This window comes from Gracilinanus agilis, chromosome 1, assembly GCF_016433145.1.
Source record: "Gracilinanus agilis isolate LMUSP501 chromosome 1, AgileGrace, whole genome shotgun sequence".
Taxonomy (NCBI): Eukaryota; Metazoa; Chordata; class Mammalia; order Didelphimorphia; family Didelphidae; genus Gracilinanus; species Gracilinanus agilis.
In genome coordinates, this window is record NC_058130.1 from 788,918,501 (window position 1) to 788,937,171 (window position 18,671).

At 35.3% G+C, this 18,671-nt stretch overlaps 1 pseudogene; it reads right to left on the bottom strand.

The window, feature by feature from the left end:
- Positions 1 to 729: 729 nt before the first annotated feature.
- LOC123245967 lies at positions 730 to 16,457 on the bottom strand (annotated as a pseudogene).
- Between the last annotated feature and the right edge of the window lie 2,214 nt (positions 16,458 to 18,671).

Consider the following 18,671-nt stretch of genomic DNA (forward strand, 5'->3'; position numbering starts at 1 on the left):
GCCATTTTCCAACGTTTTGGGGAAAGGTGAAGATTTTTCTGGAATGGGAGATGACTAGTCCCCAGACACTACTAAATATGCCAACATTGATCCCTAGGGTATGGAAACTGCCACTCCTCAGTAGAAGCTACCACTCTACAGCAGAGCTGCTAATCCAAACTAGCAACTTCAAAGAGGCTACTCTACTAGCCCCTGGACTTTTCCATCAGCCCCAAAGCTACCTGATTTCCCCCAGACTATTCCACCAGGAATTAGGCTATTATATCATCATAAACTACTTCTTCAAATAAAATTCTTTTCTTACTTCTGGATTAAATGAAGTTTGAGTCTCCCATTCTTGAGGTGAGACCCTGTTATAAACGTGGGTGTGTTTATCCCACAAGTTCAGTGGTGAATGAATCCTTCATGGGAATTGCCAATAGATATACGACATAGGAGAGTTGCTTTATAACTCTTGTTCTCTCACTCTCTCAATGTCTACAAGATGACACTAATAACTTCAACTACTGTATAAATCTGGAACTCCAAGATTTTACCTACTGCAAGGTTAGAAGAGTCCATCAAAATTAGTAGCAACCTCATCAAAAGAGCAGTAGTCAGTTGTATCATGGGAATCCAGCCTATCAGTGTGGAATTTGACAAAATAACCAAAGAGACTGTCACATATACATTAATTGCTTTTCATACATCACCAAAACTAAAAAAAAGTCTATGCCAGATTAATGTAGGTTATTCTTTCAGCCTATTATTCTTAGAACTGGAAGTATGAGACTGGGCTCAAGGGAAAACCTTGTCTGTGGAAACCTGTTTATTTTTTAATTGTTCCTGGATATTTCTGTCTGGCTTTAGGAGGATGATATAACATTTGGGAATAAAGATGCAGCCCAGTATCCCAGCACTAGAGGCCAGGATGGAGAAGATCTCCACAATCACCATGGCCTTCCCTTTGGTGCTCTGGTATGCAGGCAGAAAAGAGGCCCAGACACTGCAAAACACCAGCATGCTGAAAGTGATGAACTTGGCTTCATTGAAGGTGTCAGGAAGGTTTCTGGCCAGAAAAGCTACAGTAAAGCTCCCCAGAGCCAGAAGGGCCATGTAGCCCAGAACACTGTAAAAGGCAAAGGCTGAGCCCTCATTACATCTAATGATAATGTGGCCATATTCAGAGTGTGTGTCTACCTCTGGAAAGGGGGGATAGGTGCCCAGCCAGATGCCACAGAAAATCACTTGAATTCCTGAACAGATGAGAACAACATAGATAGACAATCTAGGATGTATGAACATGCGGATCCTGCTCCCTGGCCTTATTCCCCTGAAAGCCAGAACCACTATTAGAGTTTTGGCCAAAATGGAGGAAACAGCTACTGTGAACACAATTGCAAATATTGTTTGTTGGAGGAGACAGGTGGCAGTGGTAGGCTGACCTATGAAGAGCAGGGAACAGAGGAAACAGAAGATAAGGGAGATGAGGAGAGTATAGCTGAGAGTCCTGTTATTGGCTTTGACTATGGGAGTGTCTTGAAACTTCACAAAGAGCCCCAGAACCAGAGCTGTCAGTAAAGAAAAGGAGACAGATATGAAAGCCAAAGTCATCCCCAAAGGATCTCTTAAACTCAGGAAGGTCACAATCTTGGGGAGGCAGCCATCTCTCTGCTTATTTGGATATTCAACCTCTGGACACTTCATACAATGCTCTGCATCTGCAGGAGACAAATGATTCAATTTTTAGAATCAAAGAATTATCCCGATGCTCACATATAGGAGATAGATATGTTGGCTGTAACAATATCTTCTGCCCCAACAGGATAAAAAATAAAACCCTCTTTCTTTTTTGCTGAGAGACAATGTCACTGGCAAATAAAAGGGCACCCAAATCTAGGCCCTCTCTGTCCATGTCCTTTATTAATTGGTGCAATTAGATCATATTGATTATTTATATTCCCTTTCCCAATGGACATGAGAAGGGATGTCCCTGCAGAGACTCACTCATCTGAATGGATATCTCTCCTTCTGGGCATGGAAAGCAGTCAAAGCAACAGGCAGCCTCTCTCTCCAAAGGAGTCTTCCTAAATCCAGGTACACAACTGTCACTGCAAACTCCACAGGGAACCTAAGACAATACAAGGAGAGTGGAATGTACATCTTTAGCTGAGAACTACTGAGGTTTGGAGAAGAAAAAAAGAAGTTTATTTTTTATATAAACTCTGCCTCACAGTCACTTCAATGGACAGTCAAATGACAGTGGAGATAGAATGCTGAGCATGGAGTTGGGCAGATCTGAATTAAAATCTAGAATAACATTTAATGTTCGGCTCTGGGCAAGTCATTTAACTTTTGCTTCAGTTTATTAAACTTTCAAATGGGGTTGATAATAGTAATTCCCACACAGGATTGTTGAGAGGATGAAATGAGTTAATATTTATAAACCATCTGATGGAATATTATTGTACTGAAAGGAATAATGAACTGGAGGATTTCTACTTTAACTGGAAATACCTCCAGGAAGTGATGCATAGTGAAAGGAGCAGAACCAGGAGAACATTGTACACCGAGACAGATACATTGGGGTACAATTGAATGCAAATGACTTTTTCTACTAGCAGCAATGCATTGATCCAGGACAATCCAGAAGAACTTATGAGAAAGAATGTTATCCACATCCCAAGAAAGAACTATGGAACCAGAAATGCAGAAAAAAAACATATAATCAATCACATAGTTTGAAAGGGACATGATTAGGGCTTTGATGTTAAAAGATCACTCTACTGCAAATATGAATAACATGGAAATATGTTTTGAACAATGATACATGTGTAACCTAGTGGAATTGCTTTTCAGCTCCAGGAAGGAGGAGGGAAGGAAGGGGAGAAAATCATTAAAAAATATTTATGAAACATCTTGCACATATTAAGTGCTTAATAAATGCTTCTCCCCTTTCTCTTTCCTTTTATATGTCTCTCAGAGGGAAGAAATTCCTGTTTAGAGGGATAGTTTTACTGTTGTTTGGGAAAAACTCTCAACTGTCATGCCTGGAAAGAGACTAAGAAAAATGGAATCAATGAAAGGTGGAGCTAAGATGACAAAATTGTAAGAAGTGCCAGATACCTGGAAAATCTATTGAGAAGAAAATGAAGAATCCTTGGATCACTTAAATGTTACCACCAAAAATGAAGCCTAGACACAAAATGCCAAGAAATCTTAAAAGACATTTGCCTGTATCTCTTAAAACCAGAGAGCTATGTGGAAATAGAAAGAATCTGCTGGGTGCTTCTGAACTACCCTCAAAATGAAAACTTTAAGGAAAATTCTAACCAAGGGCTAGAGCATCTAGACCAAACAGAAAATATTACAAGCAACCAGAAAAGAAATAAAAACCTGATTAATCATAGTTAAGAAAACTTACCATTTAGCAGTCACCACTGGAATGTAAGAGGGAGCTTGGAATATCACATACCAGATGCCACAAGATAGTCTTATACCCCAGAATAATTTACCTAGCAAAACTAATTGTAAATCTAAAGAAAGATACATTTTAATTGATTAAGTCTTACTCATGAAAAGATTTAAGGTTTATAAAAAGTTTGAAATTCAAGCATGGAGTCAAGAGAATCCCCCCCAAAATTTATTGTTGGTTGTGCTTATTTTTTCAAATAGGACCAATGATACACTAGGTTGATATCTTGTCCTGTGTTTGAGTTTGATTTTAGTGAGGCAGAGTTGCAGAAAGTCATAAGTTTCACTTTCTCTTCCAGAGATGTAACAGTCCAGTGGAAGGACAAAAATCAAGATATACCATGATGTTCCAGGATTCAGTGGATGATGTAGGCATCTTAGATATCTGAACAAGTTCTAAATGCTCCACAGTACCTCCTTTGGTTGCCTTCAAGGCCACTGAAACAAATTATTCTTTAAAAAATTAATTTCATTAAGTAATTTAGAATATTTTCCCATGGTTCCATGATTCATGTTCTTTCTCTTCCTTCCTCCCTTCCCCTTCCTGGAACTGGGTTTTACATGTATCATTGTGAAACAAATTATTCTCATCAGCCCATTGTACCAAGGAAAGTTTTTACATGCTTAGGGAAAAACTTTTCTAATGCAGTGATGGTTTTGAGGCCCAATAGTTACCCTCAAATTAGTTTAGCCCACCTGCTAAGATAGGATGTGGCCATTTCATGCCACAGATTCTAGAAGCCACAGATGAGGTGGATACAAATGGTAAATGAGCAGCCTCAAAAAGGACTCAAGAAGGCCTCACACCAGAACTGCTTGTACTCCTTGAATATACCATACATCCCTAAAAATGTACACAAAAATGAGCAATGATAATATACTAATGAAATATATGCAGCTTATATTCTAATGTGGGGAGAGAATCATGTATCACCATTAAACCTTATCATTAGGGGTCATACTGGGAGACTAATTAGATAATATTTCAGAGTGGTAATATTATGTCTTGGTGATTTTAAAACAAGAATGGAAAGATAAGAAGAATGCACTAGGTAGGGAAGAGAATGGAAGGTTAGAGGAAATTATCTCCTAATCAAGCTATACTAAAAAGATATCTGCACAAGCAAGGAATAAAGAGTGAGCAAAGGCTAACACTTCAACTTCAAACTTATATTGACTGCTTATAAAAGAGAAGAATATAGCATGAAGGAGAATGAGGAACTAGAGAGAAAGTGGGCTAAAGAAGGGCTAAAGCCCAAGCTAAGTAAACTATAACTAAGAATTGTGAAGATGGGATTAATCCTACCCTGCCCATTTTTAAATTTAATTACCAAAAGTGTAAACATCCCATTTAAACTTGAGTGAGGGAAGTCTGTAACCTACTTGTGCAAAAGTGGGTCATGAATCAGAATTGACTGACTGCCCCTTGGGCAGTCCTAAGTAAAGATTTAGCCTATAATTGGCACACATAAAATAGAAGGAATGCACAGAAAGTGATGCAAAAGAAGCACCTTTAAAAGGTAGCTACAACCTCCTGTGGGGATTTCTTCTTTTTCTTCATTCTTCAGAGTTTAGAGTTCGAGTTGGAGAATGATGAAGAATCTGCTTACTCAACCTGAGACCTTGGACTTGGTAAGACTGTTCTTAAATCTCTCCCTTTCAACTCCCATGTGATGAGTGAAAAAGACTGACTCCTTCCTGGATTTTTCTGAAGGAATTCTCCTTTTGAGAGAGGCTTTGTGACTGAAGCCCTTGCTTTATTCATCTCTAGGCCCTCTGCCCTCGGCTCAAGGCTGAGGACCCTCTGTTTGAGGACTAATTAGCCCTGTCTGGGATGAGTCAGGGGCTGGAAGAAAATACTTAGAGTGTTAGGTTAGATATATTGTCCTATCCTCTTTCTGATTTTCTTACTTTCACTCTCTCTTCCTATTTGTAAATAAACTACCATAAAATCATTCTGACTTGAGTCTTTCATTTGGAATTGAATCAATTCCTGGTGACCAAAACTTTTAATATTCAGTCAAACCATAATTTTTACCACTTACAGAATGTACATAAAAATATTTAATACTTTTTCATTTGGCAAAGAATGGGAATCTGATAATACATAATTTGAAGAATGACTGACCAAGTTATAATACACATATGCACAGACATCTATAAATAAGAATATTTATATATTAATTAAACTTACATAATGTATATGCGTATACATATGTAGGTGTATATATATCATGAAATATTATTGTATTATAAGAAATGATGAAAGGGATTGTTTCAAAGAAGCAATAGAAACTTGTATAAAGTGATGACAAGTGAAGGGAACAGAATTAGATTAACTAATTCTACAAAAACAACGATATGGTAAAAACCAAAAACTTTAAAAGAATTAGGAACTCTAATCAGTGTAATAGTCAACCACAGATCAAGAGGATTAAGAATAAGACATTCAACTTATTTCCTGAAAAAGATGAAGAGGCCAGGATGCAAAATGAGATGTAATATTTTGGGACATGTACAATTTGGAAATTTACTGGGGTTTGGTTCTTCATTCCTTTTTAATTGGAAAGATGGAAAATTTGGACTCATATGGAGAGAAGGCTAGTTTCTACTGACTGAAGAAAATTATGCATACAGATATACATGTGTGTATACACACATACACACACATGCATGCACACACACAAGACCAATGGGAAAGCTAGGTAATACAATGTGTTGGGCACTAGACCTGGAATCAGGAAAATCCAAGTTTACTTCTACCGATGAGACACTGGGCAAGTCAACTAACCCCTATTTTCTCAGTTTCTTCTCTGTAAAATTAGGATATAGTGGAGGAGGAAGAGGCAAACTATTAGTGTGTTTGCCAAGAAAATGTCATGGATTTCATAGAGGTTATCATTTAGAGTAAGTCATGACTGAATGACTGAACAACAACAATAACAATAAATACCAGCTAGGATTCTCATTGCCTTTGTGTCCTTGAAAATATCGCTCAACTTCCCTGAGCATAGGTTTCCTTGTATGAAAATGAAGGGTAGTGAATTAGCTGGCCTTTGAGATCCCTTCATTACTTAGATCTATCATCCCTATTTCTAAATTGATCATTAGATGTCTTCTATTCAGAAATGTATGCAATGCAGAACAAACAAAATACGGCAAGAATCATTCATGTGATTAGAAGTATAAAGTTACCATTTCAAATGTCTCTGACCTTTGAATCCCAGGAGTTGCCCCACACTATGGCATCCTCACAAATTGTGAAATCTTGACCAGGTGGAGTCTTGGGGACAAACTGGCCCACTTTCACCAGAGCTTCAGTCTCATTTGGAAACAACACATAGTTCATAATGGCATATTGGGCTTCAGAGCTTCTTTTCTCATCTACAAACACCTGGTCCCCAGCACTGTTCTGAAATTGGGTGTTCTTCAGGAAGGAGTGCAGCTGAAAGGGAAGAGAAATTTTCATCACCAGGTGGTGTCAAGGGGAAGAGCAAAGAGCAGCCTTTGACATATAACCTATGAGTTATATGAGAGATACTGAACCTCTTTTGTAGTCTTATTTGGAGGTGTGATAAAACCTGGCTGTCTACTGGGACACATACCCCTCAAGCACACATTCACAGCCTCTGTTTCAGCCCTGACTTCTCAGTATATTTCACTTCTTTTGGATCATCTGTTGCCACGGGCACCTTTGCAGCATTTCTTAAGTATTCTCTTTTCCTTTCCTTTTTTAATGACACAGTCTATTTACCTCACACCGGAACTATTAAAATATAAGTAAGCTACAAATGTGTCTGTCTGCCATATCTTTTCTTGTTCCAGTTCATCCTCCATTCAGCTACCAAAATATTTTTGTGTGATTCCTATACTCAATGAACTCTAGTGTCTCTTTTCAGTTCCTAATACATTACTCTACCTGTTTCCATCTATAATTTAATATAGTGACACAGGACTCCTTTATTGTTTTGTGAATAAAACTCCACCTCTTGCCTCTAAAAGAAATTTCCTCTGGCTGAACTCTCTTCCTGAAATTCTTTCCCTCCTCAAAACCATTTTCTGTGTTCCTTGTCTTCCTTCAAGTCCTAATTAAAATGCAAGCCTTTTTAAAGATGCCTTTCCCAATTCATCTTAATTCTAGTGCTTCACTCTTTTAGTTATTTCCTATTTGTCCTTTATACAGCTTATTTATACATATTTGTTTTCTTATTGTCTGCCTTTTTGATCATTAGCTCTCCAAAGTCTCTCTTCATATCCCAGTGCTTAGTGGATTGCCTAGCACATTAAGTAGGCACTTAATAAATATGTATTCACTGACTGATTACATATATAATTTTTCAAAACAAAACTTCATTTATGTTGTTCAAAATCTAAAGAAGGGACCCATTATTTTACTCAACTTTGTGGTCATATTGGCATCTTTCTAATAGAAAAATATGATCCTTGTCCTACTTTGTTCAGATTTAGTTAAGATGAGCTCCAGTGCCTAGAGACAGGCCTGAGACATGCACATCATTGTTGCAAAGGCTTTGAATATTTTTTCTTAAACTTATAACAAATTATATGGTCAATAGAATTTATGTTTGTATAATCTATGAGGCCAGGGACAGATGAAAAGAGATCATTAAAAAAAAACTTATAAGAAAAGAAGTCTTTCTTATTTATTTATAAATTGATGTGATGATTCAGAGTTAATTAACTGATTAAAGAGAAATAGTGCATCTGTAGTAATTTATGAAGAAATATAATATACCCCCCATTGCATTAGAACTCAGAATGAGAATTAATGAGAAAATTGCAGGTCTCCCTACCACATCATTACTTTCCCCATCATAGTTTTGATACCTCAGCATAACAAACTAAATGGGAATTTTTGGTGAGTTTTATGGAAACCATAAATGACAAGCAAAGAACAGCAGATGACCCAGAAAATTTTAGGCATTAAATATATGCATAGTATTGTATAATATCAACATATTTTATCTTTTAATACTGAAGATACACAAAGTTTCCTTTTTTAATTAAAATAAGTAAAAAGTTAAAATTTGTGAATATAAAGCCAGTACAAACTAGAAATGTAGAGATATCTTTAAAATTTTAATTACTCATAAATTCATGTAATTTATTGTAATCATCCTATTAATAAAAGACAAAATTCAGACATATTCTCTGATATGCAGGAAAGGCCAAAAATTTTAAATGCATTTTCTAGATTGTAGGGGTGTCATGTCCCACCCCTACAATGTGGAAGGGATTGTTGTTTTCACCAGAAGTTATAGATTATGAGAAGTAGTCATTAGTTTGGTTTTCAGCCTTAACAACCACACCTAGGGGTTGAATAGTTTTAAAATAATTTTAACTGCTACAAAGTGGAATGATACCTTTGGAGGTGATAGATTATCCTATGACTAGAAGTACACTAACAGTATTGTTGCAAAATAAGTGCTTGTCCAAATATATAAGTGATTACCAATTGGTGCCTGTAGTCTTTACCAACTTTAAGACTTGATGAAAGAAAAAATTATTTTGAGTTCCACATGGAGACTGACAAATATTGACAATTAGCAATATAATATTCAAGGACATATAATTACATAATATGAGAATTGGAACTTCATTAACCATACTGTCCCAGGCATACTCACACTACATCCTCACTATATCATATACAAAATAGGGTCACTCATTTGATATTACCTTCCAAGAATGGGATATTATGTATCCTTTTGTGTAAGGTGGTACAATGCATTCTTCATCTCTCTTTGATTTTTTCTCTGATTTTCTCATAAATATATTATGGAGAGCCCAAGCGACAGCATAGACAGTGTTGTAGATGGTGTAACTCAAGCCAGACATGTTCATATCAAAAAAACACAGAGGCAAAGTCTCCAAAGAAGCATTTGGTGTACACATCTTTTGTTCTTGGTTTTCAGGTTGATTTGAGCAATGAAAAATTGATAGCCAGAATGCCCTAAGTAAAATGTCATCTGGGTATTTTGAAGGTTTAATTGTCTTAAGAAAATTTTTGAACCCAGGAATTTCATTTGTCAAGTATGAAAAAGTGAGAGCACCATGAAAAGTATAACCATAATGATAAAAATGTCTCATGGTAATGTCCCAGTGAGATGTGGCAATCCATACTTTCCATATTATAATGGGAATTTGTGAGTATCTCAGAATCATTAATGAGTCTGTGTCACCATGGATGACAATCACCTTTGTTGATGATATTAAGATCCTAGGCATGAAGGTCTCCTGTGATTCCATATGTCTTCTTTCACTGACTGGGATCTTCTCTGTGAAGGACACACAAACACTGTTCTTTGCCATTTCCTCTCTCATTTTCCAGAGGAATTGTTCACCTCTCATATCATTTGTTGTAATCAGACCTATCCAGTTCCATTTAAAATATACCATTAATAGAACAACACCTTGGTGAAGAGAAGAATCTTTGGGGGCCATCTGATAGAGGAAAGGAAACTGGGCCTTATCACTAAGCATAGAATCAAAAGGACCATAGTTGATCTGAATGAGAAAGAAATATGGATCAGTTTGACCCACATTCACATGAAGAGCACTGAAGAATTGCATTTGCAAATTCATAATTGAACATTTTTGTTGATAGGAAAAATCATGTAAATTTCAATTTACAGTTTGTTGTATGGGGCATTTTCATCTCTGAAAGTTCCTAAATTCACTTCTTTTTCTGTTCATTCAAAAAGCCAATGATTTAGTTAGTACAGTTTTAGGATTCCATTGTTACCTTTCTTCCAGTCTTTGTGTCTTCTCTATGCTTTCCAAAGGACCCAGAATATAGTCTTACTTCTTTTTTTATTGTTGGCCCATAATAGAATTTCAGATTAAACATACATATATACATACATATATGTGTGTGCACACACGTTCATACACACACTATTTTCCTTATCTACAACATAATCATTCTATTTCTGGCCCATGTATTCTAGATGAAGCCATGTTGGCTATTTGTAATCATTAATGTCTTTCTGGACATTCATGATATGGTTAATATTTCATTCTAGAATTATTCCATGAAATCAAGTCAACAGCACTATGATAGAGATTTTTAATTGCATACTTTTCTCTTTTTTGAAAATCAGGGCATTTACACTTCTTTAATTTTCTGGTGCAGTTCAGTGGCACAGTAGATGAATATACACTCAAAGAAAATAAATTGCATAAAGGAATCTATCTTGCTCAACAATAGTTGATGTAGTAGGATGAAAGTGGGTAAAAGAAAATGGACAAAAAAGGCAGTGCTGTTTCAACTTCCTGAATTCAAATCTAGCCTCAGACACCTACTAACTATGAGACTCTGGGTAAGTCAGTTAACCCTATTTGCCTCTGTTATCTTATCTACAAAAGGAGTAAAAGAAGGAAATGATATTCATTTTTTATGAAATAACATTCTCAAATATAATTACTAAGAAAATGTCAAATGAATTAACTAAGGCTCTGACACTAATGAAACAGCTGAAGAAAAATGATAATCTTCCATTTTCTGTGATCATTATGGAATGAATATCTTTTAAAAACACCTGGAAATAGCAAATTATATATACTTAAAAGGCATGAGGTATACACAAGTGTAGTAATTTTGATATTATCAATGAACATTCATAGATTCTTATTTAAAAAGGAGATATTTGAATGTGCACTAAATATTAAGATGCTAATTGTTAAGGATAGGACTGATTACACAAGTATTGAAACAGAAATTCATTTCTAACAGTTACATATCACCAAATATGCTGTGCTTTTAGGGACTTATATATGAGGCATCTCATATAGTTCTAAAATTTGTCAATAATTATTATGGTGACTGTGAAGTTCAAGATACTGATGGAGAAGAAGAAAATGAAATGAAAATAGCTATAAGCAAAGACTTAAAGGAGAAAAAACTGAAATTGAAGTCCAATAAGAATTCTTGGAAGAGCTAAAAATATTTCTGAAATCAAACAAAGATTGTAGAGGAAAAAGTAGGTGAAGAAAGGAAGCAAAGAAAGAAAATTATTAAATGAAAAATAATAGCTTGGTAAAAATAGGCACAGAATTACTGAAAAGAAAATACATGTTAAAACAGAATTGCCAAACAGAAAAATGGGTGCAAAATATTACTAAACAAAATACTTCATTAAATATGAGAATTGGGTAATTGTAAGCTAATGACTTTAATAGACATCAAGAAACAATAAAAATCAAATCAAAAGGATGAAAAGATAGAAGAAATTGTGAAACATTTCATTAGTAAAGCAACTGATCTAGAAAAGTGGAACCAGGAAAAAAAAGTAGTAATTATTGAACTACCTGAAAGCCTTGACCAACCAAAGAACTTAGGCATTATATTTCAAGAAAGCATAAAGGAAAACTGCCTTAATCTCTTAGAACCAGAGGACAAAATAGAAATAATCCACCAATCTATAGGAGAAAGAAATCCCAAAATAAAAATTCCCAGCAATATTAAACCCAAATTCCAGAGCTCACATGTCAAAAAGGAAACATTTAAAGTAACTGGAGAGAAACCATGAATATATCATGGTACTATGGCCAGAATCAAGCAATATTAATCAGCTACCACAAAAAAGATAGTAGAAAGCTTGGAATATAATATTCCAGAATACTAAAAAGCTAGGATTACAATCAGCAATATAAACTATGCAGTAGAACTGAGTAAAATCCTTTAAGAGAAAAAACAGATGTTAAATAAAATTGAGGACTTTCAAGCATTTACTATGAAAATAATACTACTAAATAAAAAAATGACTTTCTAATACAAGACTCAAAGAAAGCATTAAATGGTAAACCTGAGAAAAAATCATCAGGGACTCAAAAAAAGTTAAACTGTTTACATATTTATATGGGAAGATGATGAATAAAACTTCTAAGATCTTTGTCATTATTAGGACAATTCAAAGACTTCTACATAGATAGAAGATGTTGGGAATGAACTGATTATTATGGGATGATGAAAAATGTAGATGGGGGCCAGAGAAATATTTTGGAAGAAGGGATTAGGAAGAAGAAGAATTAAGAAAATTATTTCAAATAAAATAGTGGCAAAATACATAGGTTTTACAATGGAGAATTAAATTGTGAGGAGAGGCAGTAATGTCCGAATCTCACCGTTGTCTAAATTGGTTCAAACATGGAAGAATATACGCACAGAGAAATTAAATTGCATAAAGGAATCTATCTTGCTTAACAGGGTAGTAGGAAGTGGTTAAGGGACAGAGGCTAATAAAAGATAGGGCCGATAAAGAAAGGCAGTGAAAATGGGGAGGGGGGGGAGTGATGCCATCAAGTTTCAATCATAAAAGTTTCATTTCTAAATATATGGAGAACAGAATAAAATTTATAAATATAAGAGCCATTCTCCATTTGATAAATCATCATGGTAAAAGAACAGGCAGTATTCAGAAGAAAAAAATCAAAGTTATGTATTATCTGAGGGGAAGAATACTCTCAATGGCTATTTAAAAACAATCCTTACCTTCCATCTTAAAATGAAAACTATATATTAGTTTCAAGGCAGAAGGGCAGAAAGGGCTAAATAATAGAGGTTGAGTGACTTGCCCAGGGTCACACAGCTAGGAAATATCTGAGGCCAGATTTGAACCTAGAACCTCTTTCCTCTAGGCCTGCCTCCTAATCCACTGAGCCACCAAGCTGACCCCTCTAAATTGCTATTGATTAGAGAAATGCAAATTCAAACAACTGAAGTATCAACTACCAGATTGGCTAACAGGATGGAAAAAGACAATTACTAGAAGGGATATCAAAAAATGGCACACAAAAATAGCTTTAAGCTGGTTCAAACATTCTGGAGAACTATTTAGATATATGGCCAGAGTTACAAAACTGTGCTAACATTTTAGCTAGCATTACTTCTGTTAGATCTGTATCCAAAATCTCTCCAAGGATAAGGATCTATATGTACAAAAGGATTTATCACATCTCATTTTTGTGTTGGCAAAGAACTGGAAATTGAAGGGGATGCTCAGGGAATAGATGAAAAATTGTGGTACATGGTTGTAATGTAATACTATTGTTCAATAAGAAACAATGAGCAGGATAATTTAAGAAAAAACCTGGGAAATTTTAAATGAACTGATACAAAACGAAGTGAACGTTATCAGGAGAACATTGTACACAGTAACAGCAATATTGTAATGATATTCAAATGTGAAAGATTTAGCTACTATGGTTAAGACAATGGTAAAAATAATGACTCAAAAATATACCTAAGCCCTTGATATAAAAGTAATAATGAAAAATGTCATCTACCTTCAGAGAGAGAGAATTGCTGCATTATGGGCACAGATTAAAGAATATTTTTTAACTTTTTTCTTTTTTGTGTGTTTTTTATAACAGGGCTAATATGGAAATATATTTTGCATTATGTAATTATGTAAATTATAACTATAATATTACTTGCTTTCTCATTGGGTGGGAGAGGAGTGAAAAGAGGGGAAGAGAAAATAGAGTCTAAACTTTTAAAGGATAAATATTTACAAAAATATTTAAGGAAATAAATTAAAAATATAATTTAAAACGAAGACAGCTAAAATATATGTTAAAACAGTATGTAAATGGTCTCAGGCTCCAACACTACTTGCAAACACATGAACAACAATGCAAGTTGAAAGCATGACTTAATGTGTCAGATTTTCATGACTCTCCATACCTAACAAAATTCTTCTCAAACGAAGAGGCCTCAGAGACTGTAGTCAGGCACACCTCAAATGTTATGTTTGTTTAGAAAGAGATATCAGAAGTTTAGCCCAAAGGCTATGCACTCTTTGCCCTTACCTTCAACCAGTAGTCCCATCAATAAAAGGAATGTTAACTGAGCTCATAATAATATTGATTCCAGGTCTTGCTAATCACAATCACTGTTGTCTGATATAAATGATCACATTTGTACCCACATATACTATGACATATTCTAACCATTTGTGGCATATTCCTCCTCTCCTGCCATTGCCTAGATCAGTGGTTCCCAAACTTTTTTGGCCTACCTCCTCCTTTCCAGAAAAAAATATTACTTAGCACCTCCTGGAAATTATGAAACTATTTATTGAACTCACAATAGAATGTAATACAAAAAAGTGTGGCCATCACTGCCTCCCTGGATTGCTTCAGCACCACCAGGGGGTGGTAGAGTCCACTTTGGGAATCACTGGTTTAGATCATCAAGATCAAGGAAAAAGAACCCCAAAATATCTTCTTGTTCCCTATCTAGGACCATTTCTTTCTCTATCATCTGCAAAAATGGTGCAAAATCAACCCTGTTACATGGATCCCATTGATGTAGAGATCTCATTATGGTTTCCAAATCCTAACTCATAGTTAACCCCTATACCTTTTGATGTTGGAGTATTGTTTTCCTGTATGTCCCATTACATATAAACAGGACTCTCTATAAAACCAAGGTTAGTGAAATCAAAAAGCTTCCCCTAGCTACTCCTCCAAGGCGCCCCCTATTTCTGAACAGATACCTATGGAGTTATTGAGGCTCCAATGAAGCTATGGAAAACTTTAAAATAATAAATATTGACATAAATACTGTCTTTCCTCTTTTGACCCAAATAATTGCATAATAAAATTGGTTTACATTTTTTTTAAATCAAAGATAGACATTTTCCTTTATCTCTGTTCCATAACAGCATCCCTCTGCAGCAACAGAGTATTCAGTTATATGCCTGACCAACAATGATAAAATTCAATATGTAGCAACCCTGGAATGTAGATTATCCCACTTGAAAGACCCGTGCTTATAGAAGACTTTATAAAAAATGAGTTTCTTTCTGAAAGAAATTTCCATATGGCACATTTATCCCTGTGTTTTCTATGACCCATAATACAGTTACTGGCCTATTTGTGAGCTATTTCAAAAAATTACTCCAGCACCTGCACATTGTTAAGGGTATTTATAGTGCTATTAGCATAGCATCATAGGTACTCTTGTCATTCAACATCAAAATCTGCACTTTCTACCCCAGGAGTCATGTTCAACCTTCCTTTTATATGTAACTTTTCTCAATAAATCAGGGAACAACATTAATGGGCTAAATATTTTTGAAATCTAAGACAAAGAGTGATTTTTAATAGACTGAGACTGATCAATCTTTCAATTGGGAAATTAATTTATTTAAGACCTATTACCTACTCTTGTACCAATTTATTGTGTAATGCTGACTGAACATTTTAACTTTTCCAAACTTCAGTGACCTCATCTTGTAATGGGTAAGTATATCAGGGTTACCTCTCAGATCCTTTCATGGGCTGGAGTCTAAATTACTACAATTGTATTCTTGCCCTGCAATCTGAGTTATACTTCAGGAGAGATTCACCTTCCCTAATAATAGAGGTTGCTACATGGTGCAGTGCATAGTTGGTTGAATTGTGTCAAGAAGACCTGAGGTCAAATCCTGTCACAAGAACTTATTAGGTATATTATCATGGATAAGAACTCAACTTTTTTTAGTCTTAGTATCCTCCTGTAGAAAATGAGGGTAATGCTAAAATTTGTATTATGGGTTTGTTGTAAGGAACAAAAGAAATGTGTATGTAAAGCAGATTTAAAACCTTAAAACACTTTATAAATGGTGTTTATTGTTATATGATCCACCATTATCATTATTATTATTATTATTATGACTGATAAAAATATAAAATGTGTCAGGTTCAATATCACTCACCTGTGGAAACCTATAGAGATCAAACAGGGTCCCCATCTGGACAGAGAGAGCAGATGTGGCTCCCCCAATAATAGCCACAGACTTTTCTTGCTCCCTGCAGCTATAGTTTGGGATGAGCTGGCCCTGCCCAGAGAGCCACTGCAGGGAGCTCTCCAAGGTTCTCTCATCACTGTGGTAGGTATTGTAGATGTGGAATCCCAGGGAAATATTGGGCAACAGATTGGTATCCTTGTTGATCTCCTCTACAGCAAACACTACAGCCAGGACCTGCTGGTAATTTTTATGTAGCCACCTGTGGGAATAAGTGCCTTAAAACACCTTCAAAAGTAATACTTTTCAGAAGAGAGCACTAAGGCTGAGTAGGAACAAGTCCATCCTCTTGAAGAAATTAGGTAAGGCTTCAAGGATGACATTATGACCCATGAAAGGTGAAGAGGATTTTGATATGTGGATATTTGGGGAAGAGGTAGCTCCAAGGGGAGGAAATGTTAAAAACAGCCTTACATGGATGTGAGAATAGGAGGGAATGCACATTTGGGCCCCAAATATCTCAATTAGGTTCTGTCTGATGTCTACAAATCTACAAAGATTTATTTCCTTATTCACTTTGTTCCTTTCCTTTAGATGGGTAAAGAAAACTAGAAAACCCAAGTTATTTCAATGACTGTGACTCAGTAGCAGGTATCAAATCAGAAAGCTAATAGCAAAGAACAAACATCACTATTATTCTTGGCAATATTTTTAAGAACATATACAACATAGTAAGATTTATCTAGCAGTTAAGACCTCAGACAACTTGGGGTGGTTTTAATGGAGGCAGGTGAGCATGACAGAATCGCAGAGCAAGGCTACCTTTAAGATGAGAGCATTTAGAGATTGTTCAGTTTTGTCTTGAGGAGTCACTTACTAATTTTCTAAGAATTTGGTAACCTTAATTCATTTTTGATTGAATGAAAATCAGAGAGGAGAGAAGAGCCCTATCCTCACAAAGGACAATTATCCTCATGACAAATTTCAAAAACTGCATAGATTTTTAAAAGACATTTGACACTTGAAAAAGGATTTTTGTTTAATGATTCGTTAAGGGAGAGTAGAACCTTCTTTTACCTTTAAGCTAAATCACAAATTCTGCCCAAATGATGAAAAATAAAGAAGGACTTGAGAATAAGAAATAAAGTAGAGCATTAAAAAAGTAACCAATGCATTAAATGATTAAATGATTCTCTGCTTTAGACAAAAATATAGACATAAATACTTCTTATTTATAAATAGAAAGAAAGGCATAAAAGGAAATCAGGGAATCCCGAGTGATTTAAAAAGTGCTGGAAGGTAAGATTAATATACAAAATCATTTGGCTATAAGCAGGATAAGAAAAAAAGGCAGAATGCTCATCTGCCAAGAAATACCCAATGCATCTCATAATCTATCTCCCACAACCAGAATATAATCAACTACTAACTTGCTTCTCCTCAGCTATAAGAAAGTGAAACTGTCTAGAAATTGTTAGGTTTAGTTTGGATCCCATTTCAGCAGTGGAGACAAAGAGGCCCATATATGAGTTTGCATCGTTACACACAGAGTTCCTGATATGCAAACCAGGATTTCTTTCTGCAAAGGAAATTGATACAAGAAAAAGCACAAAACTAAAGCCTGGTCAACAGTACCAATGCCAATTCACCTTGGCAAAATTCTTGAAGGGAAATCCAGCTCTACTTTTCTTGAATGATTCTAGTTATATAAAATTGACCTAGAGAAACAAAAACAAGCCTTTCACATACCAACTCGAGAAAATCAGAATACTCTACACATCAATAAAGAATAGGAATTCCATAAAGACATTTCTAAATTTCAGTCAGTACTTGTTAAAACTGTGTGCTGGATATACTTCTTTTTCCAAATAAATTCAAATCTATTGAACCTTCAGTTTCAGCTCTGAGGCAGGTCTAGTAAACTTTACTGCGATTCCCTGGCTTGGAGTGCTCTGCCTATCATGGGCATGTAACTAGTGTCAACAAAAATAAAGGAAAAAATCACACATCTACAAGAAGGAAAACACTTCATGGTATATTTTCCACTTGTGTGAGACTTGGAAGGAATATAATAATTTCACCAAAAAAGGAAGTCATATGACTCTACAAATAGTTGCACTCATTGTTATCAAATGGGCAATTGAAGAGAAGAAAAATTGGAGCTTTAATTTCTTTGGATGGGCCAGATATTCTCCTTGAAAAATATCAGTACACAGAACAGAAATAATTCTATTCCTGAATAGTCATATATTTCAAGATCTTTTGATGGTTCAGGGTATTAATATAATTTCAAAGGATTGGTTTTCTTAGGACTTTTATCAGCTCAATGCTTAAGTAAGTATAAACATGAGGTCAGGATAAGGAAGGCAGAAGATAGAAGATTCAGCTTGATCCAGACTGAGCTGACTAAGAATGAGCCTTTTGCAAGAGGAAGTAGAGGGAGAGATTTTTTTTGTTAAATTTTGA